This window comes from Toxorhynchites rutilus, chromosome 3 (assembly GCF_029784135.1).
Source record: "Toxorhynchites rutilus septentrionalis strain SRP chromosome 3, ASM2978413v1, whole genome shotgun sequence".
In the NCBI taxonomy this organism is placed as follows: domain Eukaryota; kingdom Metazoa; phylum Arthropoda; class Insecta; order Diptera; family Culicidae; genus Toxorhynchites; species Toxorhynchites rutilus.
This window is the reverse complement of record NC_073746.1, coordinates 225,932,507-225,949,401: the sequence shown is the minus strand read 5'-3', so window position 1 is coordinate 225,949,401 and position 16,895 is coordinate 225,932,507. Positions and strand designations below refer to the sequence as shown.

At 37.6% G+C, this 16,895-nt stretch overlaps 1 protein-coding gene and 1 pseudogene across 4 annotated transcripts in view; one reads left to right on the top strand and one right to left on the bottom strand.

Annotated features, from left to right (window-relative positions):
• LOC129774661 (furin-like protease 2) overlaps positions 1-16,895 on the bottom strand; it is a 698,121-nt gene that overhangs the window by 635,759 nt on the left and 45,467 nt on the right. The gene's annotated exons all lie outside the window — the stretch shown is intronic.
• LOC129780652 (U4 spliceosomal RNA) lies at positions 4,937-5,059 on the top strand (annotated as a pseudogene).

The following is a 16,895-nucleotide window of genomic DNA, read 5'->3' as shown; positions in this document are numbered from 1 at the left end:
CAAATACTAGGCGGGACGAAGTTTGCCGGGTCAGCTAGTATAGTATAAAAACAAACCATGTGAAATAATATTATTGGAATAGAATGCCATCAATACAGCGAACAATTTGGTGTCGAATAATAACTTTTAATAAAATCTGATTTTCATTTTCAAGGGAGATAGAGGAACATAGAAAAGCAATAAATTGAGCAAAATGTTGTTTGAACTTACTTAATCTTCAATCTTATTGTCTAAGAATAGTATTTTTTTAATCAGCAGAAGACGTCCAGCAAGGACTGAGCTAATGATTAAGATTATCAGAGAACGAATTCGACTAAAATCACAACGGTCTACATGTAAAATGACCGTTGATCTCAATGTTCAAATCATCAATGCACAATTTGTTCAAACATAAACTGGGATGCCAAGCATTTAAGAAACGTAAAGTTCATAAAGTTATGGTTCCCTGATATTGTGAACGCAAATTTCGCCAGAAGATTTGACGGTCAAATAAAAAGTAGCACAAAAAATTAATTTTAGATTTTTTATGCTTAGTTGTATTTGTTGTATGCTAATTGCGCCAAATTTCAACTTTAAAATCAAATGGTTTTAAATGGTGCATGTACATTAGGGTGCCAATGAAAATGGTTATCTTGAATTTTCGAATTCCCGTGAAAAAATACCCTACGCAAAATTTCAGCTATATCGGACTTCATTTACTAGTGTCGCAGCGACAAATCACATGAAATCGAGAAAAATGTTTGATGTCTTAAAATTGCATGAAACGTCGAGATTTACTGTTATTTCGAGATTCTTTTTTGTTAAAAATTGACTTCTTTAGACTTTTCCGTCTCAAAAGTCGATTTTTTGACAAAAAAAATAGATAACAGTGAATCTAGACGTTTCATGCAATTTTACACAGCGTAATTTGGCATCGAATTTTTTATTGGAAATATAGATTTTATGTACTAATCTCTTGGGTGATTTTGCGCTTTCCAAAAAACTTGAACTTTGACGTCTTTGCGACAAAGTCCAAATTTTTTGCTGACATCCGTTAAATAAAGTACGATTGAGCAAAAATTTTGCACAGCGTTTTTCTTGCGCGAATCAACACTTTGCAGAATGTCCCGTTCAAAAATTCGAACGTTACTTTTCCCCATACATCCATTGGCACCACAATGTACAACATAAATGTAGATCAAGTTTTTCTGGCCAATTATTTTTCTTAAATATCACACTTACCACATTTTTTTTATCTATTTTTTATCACATTTGACCAAATATTGTCAGGAATCGAAATTTAATGAAATTAAACCTGCAGCATGAATTTCAACGAGTAATTCCATAACATGTATGGATCTATAGCAAAAGCAAGAGCAAAAGCTTCAATTTACTAAAACGAATCGACACCGAACGATTTCTCGAAGGCTATGCGACGACAACGAGCCGGCTCTTTGAAATATTCAATAGTCTATCATTTGAGTGAACATGAAGCAGAAATTAAATTTGCACTTCATGTTCAATCATTCCATCATTTGTAAAGCGATCGTGTGCAAAATGCTGCAATGAAATTGTTTTCGTTATCAAAAAAAAAAATAACGATGCCAATAATTAGCTACTGTTGCCAATTTAGCCGGACCCCGGACGCCAACCTCCCCGTCGCTCGGCTACACACCGCAAGGGTTTATATCGATTTCCACAATCACGTTGTTTCCCACTGCAAGTAGATAGCGGAAAGTTCGTCTAACAAAATACTTTGCATTTTTGCTGCGAGCCCGCGAAGAGACCTCAACGGGCTGTTTTACTGCCTCCGAATCCCGTATAATTGTTTCTGAAACGGATACGGGAAAGAGGGACGAGCCAGGAGCGAGCGAGCACTCGACTGAAAAGCGCGCCAGAAAATTGAATGTGGTGAATTGGACCATCCCAAACATTACAAGAAAGCGAATTCGGAAAGACTTGTGGCGACGGTAAAAAGCGGGAAGGAGACAACGACACACACTCACACTCACACAATCGGACTGAGAGCAAAAGTGGTCATAAACACAGAAGTTTTGTGGAGATGCTTAAGCTGTTCTGGAAACAGCTCCACAAGTTCGCGTTTTTTGCCCCCTTTCTATATAACCCACCCACACCTTATGCTCGCACTCTTGAGATAATGGGCCGTTTGTTCGGAGCTCGTTTAATTTCTGGCCGAACAAATGGACTGGATATTTTTGGCGTTCTTCTGCGCTTCGCGTTATTTGATGTGTCTTGAAAGTGTTTATTTAAATTTGTTTTCCACAAAGTTTACGGGAGGCCAAAACGAGAAGGAGAGAAAAATCCGGACCGAACACGCAGCACAAAGTGAGGGGCCCGGCCTGCAGGGGGTCACCAGTCGTAAAAAGGTATGATCTAAATGCTTCTAACGGATTATTTGGCACAGAATCTGTGGCGCTTTTTTACGCTGTTTAACTATCCGGCTAGTTGCATACTGTTTCGGGTAATTTTTTTTTTTTCGTATTTAGGACGAAGATTTGGGAAGCTAACGATAATTGCATATTAAAGTACTTAAAGACGCAATGAGAGAACAAAATGAAGCAGATGACGAGAAATCCGTTGCTTAGAAGTTTCACGATCTGAAAGCGGTTTGTAAGAAGATTGAATAATGTATGTGAATCAATTGCACTCAGAATCATAAAATGGTCGATTTTGTCTAGAGTCGCAACGGGTGTTGAACACTAGAACTAATCGCCAAATGTGTTGCTAAGCACGAAACCCGAGGAAGGAATCGTCCAATTTAGGCCGTTTTCATTTTATTTTATTTTTCTCTGCCTACAAAACAATGATACGGGGAGAAAAAATAATTCTGAAGGAAAGTCGGAAAATTCGAAAAATTGAATTGCCATATAGAAATAGGGTTTTTGTCTCAGTGTCATTCGCTCGATTTTTTTTATCAGTATCACTTATTTACTTTTGTTCTCTACAGTTACGTCATAATAAGCGTTGTTAGTCCATTCGAAGTTTGCGCCAATGAAATTGATCTCTGTGGAAATGGATTTTCAGGCGAAATAACGCATATTTCTATCTTCTATCTATACAGCCATGCCAAACCGATATAGTTGTTCTCAGATTTCCGTGAAAAGTGGTAGTTTGGTTCCTTACCGCAAAATATTAGACATGTATTTTTTCATTGTATTATTAGGGTGCCCATTTCCATTTTAAGGTGGTCCGAAAAATCTTTTTTTTTTTCCAAAAATGGGAATTGTAAAGGGCCAATTAGAAGATCAATCAAGAGCGAGATATGAAATTGTACCCACGATCTTTCGTTTAGCAAAAAAAAAACAGGAATATTCGAAAGAACTCATCAAAAAAATAATTCAGCTATATAAATAAAAATGGAACGCCAAATGTGTCGCTAAGCGCGAAACCCGAGATGTTCCAATCACCCGAACGTAACAAATACCCGAATGAATTTTCACCCGAATGCAACATTTACCCGAATGTAACATTTACCCGATTGAATATTTACACGGATGCAACATTTATCCGAATGTAGCGTTCACTCGAGTGCAACATCTACCCGAATGCAACATTCACCCGAATGTAACATTTACCAGAATGAGCTATTTACAGCTATATTGAATTAGAAAATATTTTTATATTTCATTCTGATAAGCGTTGATCACATTTAAACATTAATTGGTATCTAAAAAGTCGTATATTGCGCGGGAAGAGCAAAAACGACAGAAAGCGGCGTTACGTACTATAGTTTCACTTTTATATTAAATAAATGATTAATTTTGTATAAATGATAGACTTTCAAATTCGATTATAAACATTATCCAGTCATTTGAATCACGTAGCACAGACACGTAGAAGAAATCTGTCAATTTGAACCAGTCGCCGTGAAATTCATAGAATGAGATATTGAAATCTGTTTAAAATAGAAAAAAGGAAAGGCAGATGATGCGTTGTAAGGAGATAAAAAACAGTATTATAACACAGGGAGATTCAAGTGCATTTTCGAGAAACAATGTCACTCGAATACCATTCATCTGAATAGAACGTTTACCCGAATGGTCAATAATTTGGAATGAAAAAGAAAGAAATATTCAAAAAAACATTAAAATTTTATGATTAATCCGGATAAGAAATTAAAAACAGTAGAGCATCACGGGACAGAGAAGCACATTTATCAAAGAAGGGATCATTTTCTGCAATAGTTGAATATTTACGTTAAAGTTGCCATCTAACGAAGATAAGTAAATGAAGTGTCGCAATCCGAGTCAGCCGTCGAGCCGCCTTCGGAAGCTGCGGCCTCTCGCAAGCAAACCTGTAATCCACCGATTACCCAGTTAGTTTGAAAAAAAAGTTAAAACAACTTTTTAAGTTAAACGGTTTCGTTGTGATTGAACATAATAATAATACAGATAATGTACTGAATGCTAAAAAATAATTGGATAAGTAGCAGTTAGTAATTATCACACCCCTTCCTTCATTATTCTAGGGCATCGATGAGACTAAAATAAAATCCTAAAATGAAAACCTAACTAAATGATCATCTTATATGGTTCAAACTAACCGGGCAAACGGTGAAACACAGGTTTACTTGCGATAGGCCGCCGCTTCTGACGGCGGGTCAGCGGCCAACTCGGATTGCGTCGCCTCGTTTACTTATCCTAGGTAGATGGGGACTTCGTCCCCATTGCATTAATCTCAGAATAAATTTCATTACAAAAAATAAATTCTAACAAAAATTTCGCTGCGGTGGCATTAATGCATAAATACCATTTTTTTTTCTTACCAATTATTTTCACACTTATAAGACATTTGCTATGTTGAAATTACCTTTTTCATTTTCGAAAAAAAATCCAAAGCTCGTGTTCATTTCCAAATGATCTCTTAACCTCAAAGAGCAATAAGGAAAGAAGAGCGGACAGAAGACGGTATTTTGTCAATTGTTAACTGTGCCTACAACTTTGTGCAGTGGCGATATCGTAACCAATGAGGTTTTACCGAGGTGCGATTATTGCTAGTTGAAAAAAAAAACTATGTCTACACTAATTTCTAAAAATATATCAGCGAAGTCTCCCGTATAATTTTCAAATTTCCTCATTACAATTTTTCATTTCATATTTTTGTTGTTCGCTCGTGTGGTATTATTGATGTATATATTAAATCTTATTTATTTTCAGGATATTCAACTAAACTCATAACCCGATTTGTCACAATTTTTCCTTCTTCATTCCGGGCAAATTTTGAATTCGAGTAAAAGTCACATTCGGGTTCATTTTCTTTTCGTGTAAACGTTGCATTCTGGTGAATGTTATTCGGGTGAATGTCATTCGGGTATTTGTTACATTCGGGTAAATTCTTCGGCTAAACGTGTTTCGGGTGAACGGTATTTGGGTAAATGTTACACAACCGAAAAAACACACAAATTTTCAAAATCGATTGATCGTTTAATTTCAATTATTTTCAATTATTTTTATTATCGCCTAATAGAGCAGATCATTCCGCATGTAGCCTGCATTAGAATGATTTTTCTGTAGTTTGTTGGTGCGGATTGTAAGGTACATTATGAAAATTTGGGCGAAGTTTTGAAACTACCCAATAGTGTTGCTCTGATCTATTATCTTCTAAAAACATAATATCTTAATTTAGACTATTTTGGGCATATCTCGTTTAGATAATTCATTCCGGGGAATTCAATTTATGAATTGCTTTTAAACGCAACAACAAAGTAAACGTGCGATCCAGAATTAAATTACGACTACTTCTATTCCATTATTTAGACCGAATTAATGCTCGAAAGTATTTCGCGAAGAGGTCCGTGAAAATAATGTCTCTCGCTTCACTTTTCAACTCACATTAAGCAATTCTCACGTGCGCTTCGTCGGTTTGCAAACAGCAGACTGCCAAAGCGATGCTCCATCTCACCGTCTTCTTTTCCCAAATTATAATTAGTTTACGTGTGCCTCAGGCATTTCGAAATGGATTCCGAAAGAACCGGTACTGGAAACTCGCCGCCGCGCTGTCATTCCTATTCCAAGACGTGGCTGCCATTCGCGTGTCTGTATATATGGTGCTGAAATGTTGAACACGTTCTCATTACTGTTACACCGAGTTGGGTACGAATCCTTTCAACGGGGAGAAAAGTTCGTGACGAGTATGCGTTACACGAACCCTGAAAAAAAATCATCCACTTGCAGCAGCAACATTGCCATACCTCAGAAACATTCGGCTGATGGGCACAATTCACTTACCAAAATACGAAAGTTCTTTTTTTCGTTCGATAGAGAAGAAAAACGTACATCACTCCTTATAACACACCAAGCGCTTCATAACGCTAATCCTAAGAACCACGTACAAACGTCTTCTCGGAACGGCCCCCTGGTGAGTGGGAGCATGATGAGGAGCGAGACAAAGAAAAACGAGCGCTGAAATTAAATAATGAACTTATTTTCACCGCACCGACTGTTTCCGGACTCCTGCAAGGCAAAAAATCGTTTCTCGCCACAAAAAGACCAAGATGGCCAACGCACGCAAACGTGGCACGCTCTACACCGCCAGCGCAGCAGGAAAAGGTCCCGTGTTCCGTTGGGTCGTTAAGACTGAGAACATTTTTCGCTCGGTTGGGCGCCCAATAACTCAATTTATGCAACTTTGTCATTAAGCACCCTCTCTCGATAACCGGCGTCGGCCACAGAGCTTCCATTGCCCCCGTCAAGGTCAGCATTGATCAACATGTTCCGGATATGGTATGGCAACAGTCCGTAATAAACTGACCGGGTCTCAGATAATAGGAGTTATTTTGTCGCTACTCGGCTGGAAGTAAGAGCCTTTTGAGGATTGATTGAACAATTACGGCCGAGCTCGTTCTAACTGAGCTATATTGCTGCACATTCGAAGCGAGATGAAATAATACGATCCGGTTTTGACACTTATACGGAAAAACATAATTGTATGTGCAAATTTTGGATGGAGAAACTTCTCTCGCCATGTGTCAATCATAGCATTTTGTTTCATGTGATCCGATTAACCACTGTGTTATCTGAACTTTATCCGTTCGATTGCTAAATATAGGATTCCCCAGAAATGCTTTGGCGAAAATGGCGAAAAGTATATACAGAACATTCCATTTCGGATTCTCCATAAAAGATGGTTATAATCTTAAGAAGAAATGATTTGTATGTGAGTATGCATGTGGAAAATAGATACCTAATATTTGTGAAGTTATGTAATATGATGCGAAGAAAATACATGCCTAATCAATACTCGGATATGGCGAATAAATGTGAATTCAATTACTTGATGGCATTGACGTAAGCCCGGTATGTAACTCTGAACAGATTTTTGTCAACTTTTCCTGTTGATTCTCTATTTCCAAAAAGCTCGAAAAGTACCGGGATCGCAGCACTGATTTTCATAAATATATTTCTCCTGGCAGACATCCAAAAATATTCACAGATAACAGGGATCGTGATAGTATATTGTTTTGTTTACAAAGTAGAAGAGTGCTAAGTTACTCAGTGCATGGTTTGATAGAAGGCCACATTTAATGAGAAAGTCGTTCTATGCATTAGAGTTCCAATTAAAATAGTCATCTCGAATTTTCGAACAGGGCTTACTGCAAAATGTTGATTCTCGCAAAAAAGGCTGTGCAAAATTTCAAATTTTTTCACTATTTTTTAATCAAAAAACTGACTCTCTGGAACTGAAAACGTGAATGTTGTTTGATGCAAATTTAAGACATTTGGCATCAAAAATTTGTTTTTGAACCCTCGATTTCATGTGATTTTATGATAATATTTGACGTCTTTGCTCACTAGTAATTAAAGTATAGATGAAACGGATAGTGATATACCATTATTTCAACATATCCACAAAAATTTAAACAAAAAAAAAGTCTGCCCAATATTCCTTGCAGCAAACTCTATTAACCCATTATATGCCAAGCGTTCGAAAAATCGAACAGCAACTTTGATAATTTTCCATGGCTTTGGAAACGACCTTTTGGCATCAAATGATAGCTTAGTTTCTTAACTACCACTTACTATCAATTTCATTCAATTTTGTATAACTCTATTAGGCAAAAAATCGGTTTTAGTTCAACGAATGTTGACATATAGTGGTACAGAGTCGGACTCTTCAAAATGGAGTTATGATTTTTTTTTTAATTTATTAAATTTAAGAAAGTAACTGTAGCAACCCTACCTAGCATGATCACATTGAAGCTGACTAGCTCAGAACCTCTATGAAAATATGCATACCAACACATTCGCAATACATCTCTCATGCCATAGTCGCACATGGCACACTCAGTAAAATTAAGCGAAAGAGTTCAATGGGAGAAAGCTTCCTTTTGAGAGTGTCACGTCGGCGAGAAAGAGCGACTGAATCCCAAAAAGCGGGAGAAAGCTTTCGGCCGAGGAATCACGGGCACGGAAAAAAGAAAAGGGCAGTCAATTTTGAATTGCAGTTAGCTACGGTGGAAATTTGCTTTTCGATTTTTTGGAGTGCGATATTTTGGCCAGATTAGCGAATTTTGAGTTTGTGGTGAAGAAGTTGATCGAAATCAATCGTCTGTGGCCGATCAGGAAGTGACGCAAAAGTGCCAAAAAAGCGTATCGATTTGTATGACATTTGGACTTGACAATGCCAGTGAATTATAAAGGAAGTGCTAGCTGATAATAGTCGTTAGATTTAAAAAGAAAAGCAAGAAGTGAGAGATAGCGGAGATAGCGGAGTGAAACAGAGCAGAAGGCTTGATCTACGCGATGTGACATCGAAGGTAAGTGCGACATAATAGAGAGATCGTGAATTGTAAGCTGTGTGTTGGTGCGAGAACTTTCGGATATTGTTTTGCTCCGAAAGCTCTCGTCTAGGAAGGAAGGTATTGAATTAGAGAGACTTTAAACTCTGAGAGTTCATTCGTCTCTTAGCTCTCGTCTAAGTTCTTGGCATGCATATGATTTGCCAGTGTTGGCAGTTAGCTTGATAATTTTTCCTCTTGAGTAGGGAAAAATAAAATGAAAATATTGTTCTGAAGTTTCTATACAGTGTAGGAACCTTAGTCGTAATGTCCAGCAAAAGTTTGGATTATCTATTATTATTATATAAAATTAATCATGTCTCTGAAAACGGTTCTTTATATACAATTTTTCATGTAGAATCACATATAGATTCCACTTGCCATATCACTTTTCATAAATGGATATGAATATTTTTACCTATCTCCATTTTGCAGAGTCCGCAACTGTACCATTATATGCCAAAGTTTGGTGAATCAAAAGTGTTTTCTAATAAAAAAAATCATCAAATATATCTTGAAAGATGCAAAGATATATTTTTTTTAACTTTCAGTTCAATTTTTGAATAAGATTCATTAACGGTGTATTCAGAATGTTATTAATCCTTAATAGGTCAATAATTCTCCTTGTGCTGTGGCCGAGTGGTTAGCGTCATAACTAACATGCCGGGTGTTCGGGTTCGATTCCCGTTCTGGTCGGGGGAATTTTTCGTCAAAGAAATTTCCTCCGACTTGCACTGTGATCACGCGTATTCTAGAGCTTGCCACTCAGAATGCATTGCAAGGCGTGTTATTTGGCATAGAAATCTCAACTAAGTACTAATAAAAAATGACGCAAGTAATACTACGTTGAGATGGCGAAGTTCCTCTAGGAACGTTAGTGCCATTGAAGAAGAAAGAAGAAGGTCAATAATTCTGGAATAACTTTGTGGTGCATCATATTTTAATCGGACGTCTAAATTTTGAGTTACAATAGAAAAAAAGGATATTGCTTCCGCAAACGCTCTTTTTGAAAATCAGTCTTTCAGTAGTCTGTCAAAAACTCTAATTTTAGCGTCTGCGACATCGAGGCTTAACGTGTTAATATAGTAGAAAGATATAGGAGTGCGTTTTTACTCTGAAAAAATCTATTTGTACTTTCTAACAATGATCTATTTCGCTAGTGAAAACCTTAAATGGACTAACAACGCTAACAACTCCATTTTCTTGATTAGTTCTTGAGTTATGCAGAAATTTGTGTTTCATTTGTATGGCAGCCTCCCCTTAGAGAAACGTTTTGTGCTCTCTAAAACCTCTACATGCCAGATTTGGTTCCATTTGGTTGATTAGTTCTTGAGTTACGCAGAAATTTGTATTTGTGTTATGTAATTTGTGAAACCTTCCCCGGTTTCAATACAAATTTGTACATCAATCGGTTTAGTAAAATCTTCTAGATCAGACCAAACGGAGTGGGTCTGTAAAATTGAATGCACCATTTTTTGAAGATAAACCACATTTGCTTGTTTCTTAAATGAAATTATTATTTCAAATACTCGATCGTCTGTGAAAGAAATTTGCGGATTCCTTGGTTAGGAGATCCAGATTATTTGGGGCAATCTAAACATACAATCGTTCCATTGTAAAACCTAATTACATCGTACGGTGCTGTAAGGTGTTGTTGAAAAATATTGAACGTTTCTCAAGTATTGTATTGCCATGGCGACGTAACCATTCATACTATTCATGTATAACAATGACATAAAATCATTTTTAACTGTTGTTTATTGTAGTGTTTTTCACGTTTATTTTCTCGAATGTTCAATAATTATTATCGATTGATAAACTCATAACTGCAGAGCGTGGCTTGACAAAATTTGACGCACACAGATTGATTTATATCCCATCTATATGTTAATATAAATTTCAATACTGTTAACAGTGAAAAATCGATTTTGAATTGACCGCCCTGTACATTAATCTTGTATGGAATTGCCTTCAACATGTCAGGTTATACGGTTTGAAGTACAAAATAGCCACACCGCGTACCATGTGTTATCGATGGAAAAAAAATGCTATAACATTATGCGAATGAAACACAATTCTGATAATACTTTTCATTCCAGCAGTCAACTTGATCACTTTCCGCACTGAAACGATCCGAGCGTAGATTAAAACCTTCATTTGCAATTTTCTCATTTGCCCGTCCCACTCACACCCACGCATCGCGCCCAAACACATGCATTGCATTCGAAAGCTCATCTACAGGGTGGAGCGGGGGCCAGCTAAGAGCGCATAAAATGAATTCGGTGGAAGTCCTTTTCTGGGTTATGTGCTTCCGGCTCGAGCCACGGAAAGGCACACTGCGGGCCATGTGGCCAACAAAACCAAACTGCCGCGTGAATCTGCCGCCGGAAATGAGTTGTTTTTATGGCCCACCCATCGTAGCACCGTCTGAGCACGCAATAAACATAATAGGAATATGATTTATGTAAGAAGTCATTGAGATAATTTATACATACATTTTTACTTCTGTTCCGACCCTTCGCCATTTGGGCTGAACTTTCTGTTTTCTGCTTTACTCTGGGTGATATAATCAACCTGATAAACTGTGCCGTGGGAGTGTGAGTGGAATGTGTTTTTCCGGAAGGATACCATGGTGACTTATGGTCACTTAAGTTTTTATTAAGCTGAAGCTATGATGAAGTGATATGGAGAAGAAATGAATTCAATTATCAGCTGCATAAAAGTGATTTATGGCGGATTGGAATCTCGTCAAGGAAGAATCAATTCAGGTTAGATTATAGTGTGCTTAACTCGAACTACGAAACGGAAGGGCAATGAAATATGGAGCGTGGCATTTTGCCACACGTGCACACACCCAAGACCCGCGGTTTCCGTGAGCGGAGGGGGTAATTAGACTGTACACATTTATTCAAAGCAACAAAGTCAGTTCAGTTGAAAAATTGATTTTCCGTCCAAATGCTGACAGCAATAATGTTTGCCTTTGTGGCAGCAATTATTGTGCGCCCAATTTCAGCACAAAGGCCAAAATTTGATACTCACGTTCACCATTACAGTAATGAAGCCCTGCTGACTAAACAAAAATTGCAAAGTAAGGCGAGGGGTTTCCGTTTTTGTTTTTATATATGAATTTGCGACCCTTTTTTATGACAGCCGAAAAAAAAACATCATTAGTGTGTACATTAGGCGTTGAGCGATAAATATTATTCTTCGTCACAATTCTGCAATTGGAGCGGCTATGCGAAAAATTAAATAAGCCAACACAAACGCAACTACAGACCATCGGAAGAAGCCTACTAACCACCTGAAAACACGCATTCGGAGTAACACATACGAGCATCAAACAGAACGTAACTAAAGACCGATGGTTGACCTGCCGAAACACGATTCCAATCTTGTGTCCGGCGTTGGAGCAAAAAAAAAGAAACCAAACACACAGAAGTGATGTCGAGACCCTGTCGAAAAGCTATTTCCGGATCAACGAAAGCCCCTCATAACGCCATCTCGGTAGCAGGATTTTATCACCGACGACGACGGCATCTCCGATGGTTTTCGGTGACTCAATCCTCACCGTCGATAAACTCGATACGATTGATTTCGTGGGCCGTAGAGCGTTCTACACTTCGAGCTTTGTGAAAGGATTCGCATGTATGAACAATGGCAACTAAAAATGTTGAGTTGTTTTTGTTGATTTGTTTCGAACGGAAGAAAATGATCGAGATTACCAAATACAATTTAACGAGAGCGCTTCGCTTGAAATGCATGCTCCATGTTGTCCTTGACGACTGCTGACAGTCAGCTTGACAATAGTGCAACCACAACTCATACAGCTAGTTGAAATTGAAACTGCAGTACTTTGAAACCACTGCCGAATAATGTAGGTGGTTTGTGAAACCGTCGGGATCCACCGATGAATTGCAAACAAACAAAAAAATCAGAGTACTCACTCATTCGTGACCATATGAGTGTGATTTCCACGGTACCAAAAGACAACGATTCACCACATATCCCCAAACCACAGCTGACCTTTCCAAATTAGCACCAATGAAAGAGGCTCTTGAGGTACTTCCCTCGTTTGCGGCCGTACTTGATTTCAATTCCCCGTATCGTCTATCAAAACCACAATGCGCATAACTTAGCCCAGGGAGAAGGAGGGTCGAAAATTTACTTTGTCTCTCCAGAGGTTCAGCAACGGAATTTGAACTCGCTGCCTTCCAACGGATGCGTATGTGTGAGAGATGTGTATGTGTGTATGTGGGGTGCGTATGTGTATGTCGGGAATCCGACTCCCGGAGCATACTTCAACCCTCCTGTGCAATGCAATGCGAGGAGTGTACATTTGGGCATACATCAAACGCGAACGAATCGGGTGAAAAGTATGTCAGTGCGCTGTATCTCTCACTCGGTGATAAGACACAGAACAATATGTGGTTAGGTTTCAAACATTCCACTAGCTTGGGCGAGATCTCTCGTGATGAAAACACATACAATGTAGAGAATTTGACTGGGAAAATATACTGTTTGATCTGGTTTTGTACACGACAAACTGAGTTCCCAATTCTGAACTTTCGGAAATAGTTAACTGAATTGATTAAGGATGCTCTACAATGTTTGTTTTTGTTCCTCGAAGCTCAGAAACTATGGTAACATTGATGCTACGGAGTGGAATGCTACCGGAAAACGAACCAAAAAGTACACATTTTTGAGCGAGTGGCTTAAACTTACAGTTAACTCTTTGCGGTCGGAATTATTTTCTCTTATTTTTCCACAATTATAATATAAATTTACACCGAGTACCGTTATCTATTATTCATAGAAACTGCGTATTAATTAGTGAACAAGTTCACTAGACATTAAAATCCGCTTAGAGTGTAAACTATTAAATATGGTTGGATAAAGTATTTAGTACGATTTTTGCTGTGGTGGCTGAGAGCAGACATACGACCACAAAAGGTTAACATTGAAATGATTTCTTCCCTACAAAACCTTACAAGTGAAAATCTTCAATATCATAAATCTACATGTTTTTAGTTTTGAAACAGTCGAAATCCACACAAGAAAAAAATTGTCGCAAACATTTGTCAGAATAATGGATCAAGAATATTTAATAACTTCAATGTTATCATAATGGTGGTAATGGTGGTTAGCAGTACCAGTTAGTAGTCAGCTTTCGAACCTATAGATTTGCTAGTATCACTGCCTTCGCAAGTTGATTGAAATGTCAAAAACAGTGTGTCTACTTCAAATATTTCTAAAAAATCTAACATCGATTTTAAATTACTGAAGTGGAGAAAACGAATCCAAATTACAAAACTATCACTGGCGAGCTTACCTTCGACAACTCTTGTATTTACAGTTTGCTATAGAAGAATAACTACTAAACTGGGTTCATAGCAATTTATTCAACAACATGGCCACATCAAACCGCAGCAACAGCAACAATTAGGAGCAATTAATAGTTCTACATCGCCCAACCTATTCACACAACATAACTCTTTCAGAAAACTACTTATTCCGGACGATGCATTTAATACATGAGATCGGTTTACTCCTTAGGAAAGCATAATATATAAGAATTACCTTGAACTTCAGCACTACTCCTAGCAATGGAATCGTAATTGCCTAAAAAACAGGCTACAACCTTCATAGCATTGCGGAAAACATCTGATTCTGACCCGGCATATTCATTTTAATGTAGGACTACGTCCTCGATACAAAACAAATATGGGAGGTTGTGTCCAAGATACGACCGCATTGTTGACGTAGAACTACGTTGTAATTTTATATAAGTCGCTCGTTTATACCTTCGGATATTATTCTATAATGCTGTGAAATTTTAGAAACAACTTCATAGTTGAATAATCGATAATTGGACGATAATTGATTGATGATTCATTCTTGCCCTCGCAGAACAACACACTAGCTGATCTTATATCGCAATTCATTTCATGTAAATACAATGAAAATTTACCTCGAACGCAAGCAAAATAAACTCTTTTTGTTAATATCAACAACCTCGGAAACAGTAGCATTGCTTCATTATGATCAGGATTAGCGCAAATGCAATCCTAGTTGAAGGCAGTTTTGCAACTGGCACGCGAACCCGTATAACTTATAACATTACAGTACGACATTCAAAATGCCTGGTATTTCCCAAATATTTTTTTGGCGCACAACCTTAACGCCTGCTTCGCCATAACGTCAGTTTAATGCATTGATGCAATATCAAAGGCACCAACGAAGCCCTGCTTGGAAAAAGACTGAATTATGCCACACAGCTTGTACTCTGCTATAACACCCATCGATGCGAATTCGCTGATGATTTTGTCAAGAGCGACCGCCTTCACCGCCAGCGGGGGGAGCTTGATTTTGGTTGCTGCCTGGGTAACGGCGTTTACATTTTCGACCGACGCGCCGAAGTCGCCTTCTTCGCTGTTGTTCGTTGCGGTGTCACACTCGCGAAGGTTTGGCTCATTGCGAGCGCTTTTCATTGCACCAACATCGCGTGCATCATTAGGTGATGCTTGCCTCGAAATTTTATTGCCCCTGGCAATGTGTTCGTTTTTTGCAGAGCTCGAGCCTGCCTTCCTCTTCTTCTTGCTCATCACACATTACGCGATGCGTCTAATTTATGACGCGGAAAGAAAAACACGATACGAATAACGCAATAAACGATCTGAAAAAACCACACGACGATATCCAAGTTGGATTACCACTGATGGGGTCCAATCTTAGATCGAAACGCAGTGAAAGCAAAGTGATTTGGTTTGCTCAACAGTCCGATGCCGAATAAAAGTTTGCCTCAGCGATATCCACTGCTTATACTCCAGGCAAGTGTTCCCCTTCATTCTTCTTCTTTTCCTTTGTTCACGGTGACTTTAAATCCTACGATTTCCCCTTCGTTGCACGTTATTGACAGCTCTGTTCGGGAAAGCACACAAATGGACAGAACAAATGTATGGGAAAACGGAAACGCTTAAAGTTTTAATGAATTTTAACCATTTACAAACCAGGGGATTCGAATGTATAGCATATTAAACATATCTTAGGGAATTTCCGATTCGTTTAGTATGTAAATCGCCAAAATACGTTCACGGCAAAAATAGTTATTAACGTTAACTTTATTTCATAAAAACGTGACCTGTTTTCTGATTTGGCACCCTTAATGAAAGACGTAGTTCTACGTCAAAAAGAAAATGTATAAAAAGTTTATGGGATTGCAAATGCGTATTACGCAAAATCTTTATTGCGATATCTGTTATACTATATGCAATTTTTAAAAGGGAAAATTCAGCTTTTTTTTTTAATCAAACGCAAACAGTGAAGATAGTTAAATAAGTAAACAATTTGACGAAAAAAGTAAGTATGTGTTTTTTAGATTTGAATCATTACTTGCATTCTCCTACAGCGCATGTACATTTATGAACACCGATATAAGAAAACCAGAGAATGAAGAGTGTTTCGTGGTAATGTTGGAATATCTATCTAAAGTTCAGTTCATATAACGGTTATCCCAGGGACATCATTTGAAGTATTTAATGAGCAAAATTTACAGACTTCTCAACAGTTGCAAAAACTTAATTTAAAACAATTAGAACAATTGTGTCCTACGCCAAGATTCCGTCCGTGTCTCTATTTAAAGACCCTTCTACGTTTTTAATACTTTCTACTCAAAAGTACAATTCTCATCATATCATATGACCAATTTGAACAGCTACATTTTTTCAGGTTCAATTTTTTTACTCGGAAGTAAGGTTTACCCGAATCTCCAGAAACAGTTTCATTTGTTCCAATTGCAGAAAAATAAAATAAAATGACAGATTATGATTTGCTTGAAATCTGTTAACGGTAAATAAGATAAATTCAATACAAATTGAACAAGAGATGTTATTTCACTATTTGTTCGTCTCAATTATTTAAGGCGGAAATAAGATGAATCTAAAAATTGAAAAAATAAGAAAATTGATGGGTATAAAGAAAGAAATGGGGATGATTACAGAAAAGGCGTAGGAACAATTGCAATTGGGCAGAATTCAGAATAGTCGTATGATATCTTGATTTGTTATATACAAAGTGTATCCAGATATAATATATAAAACGAAATACATCTAATGTTTACTAT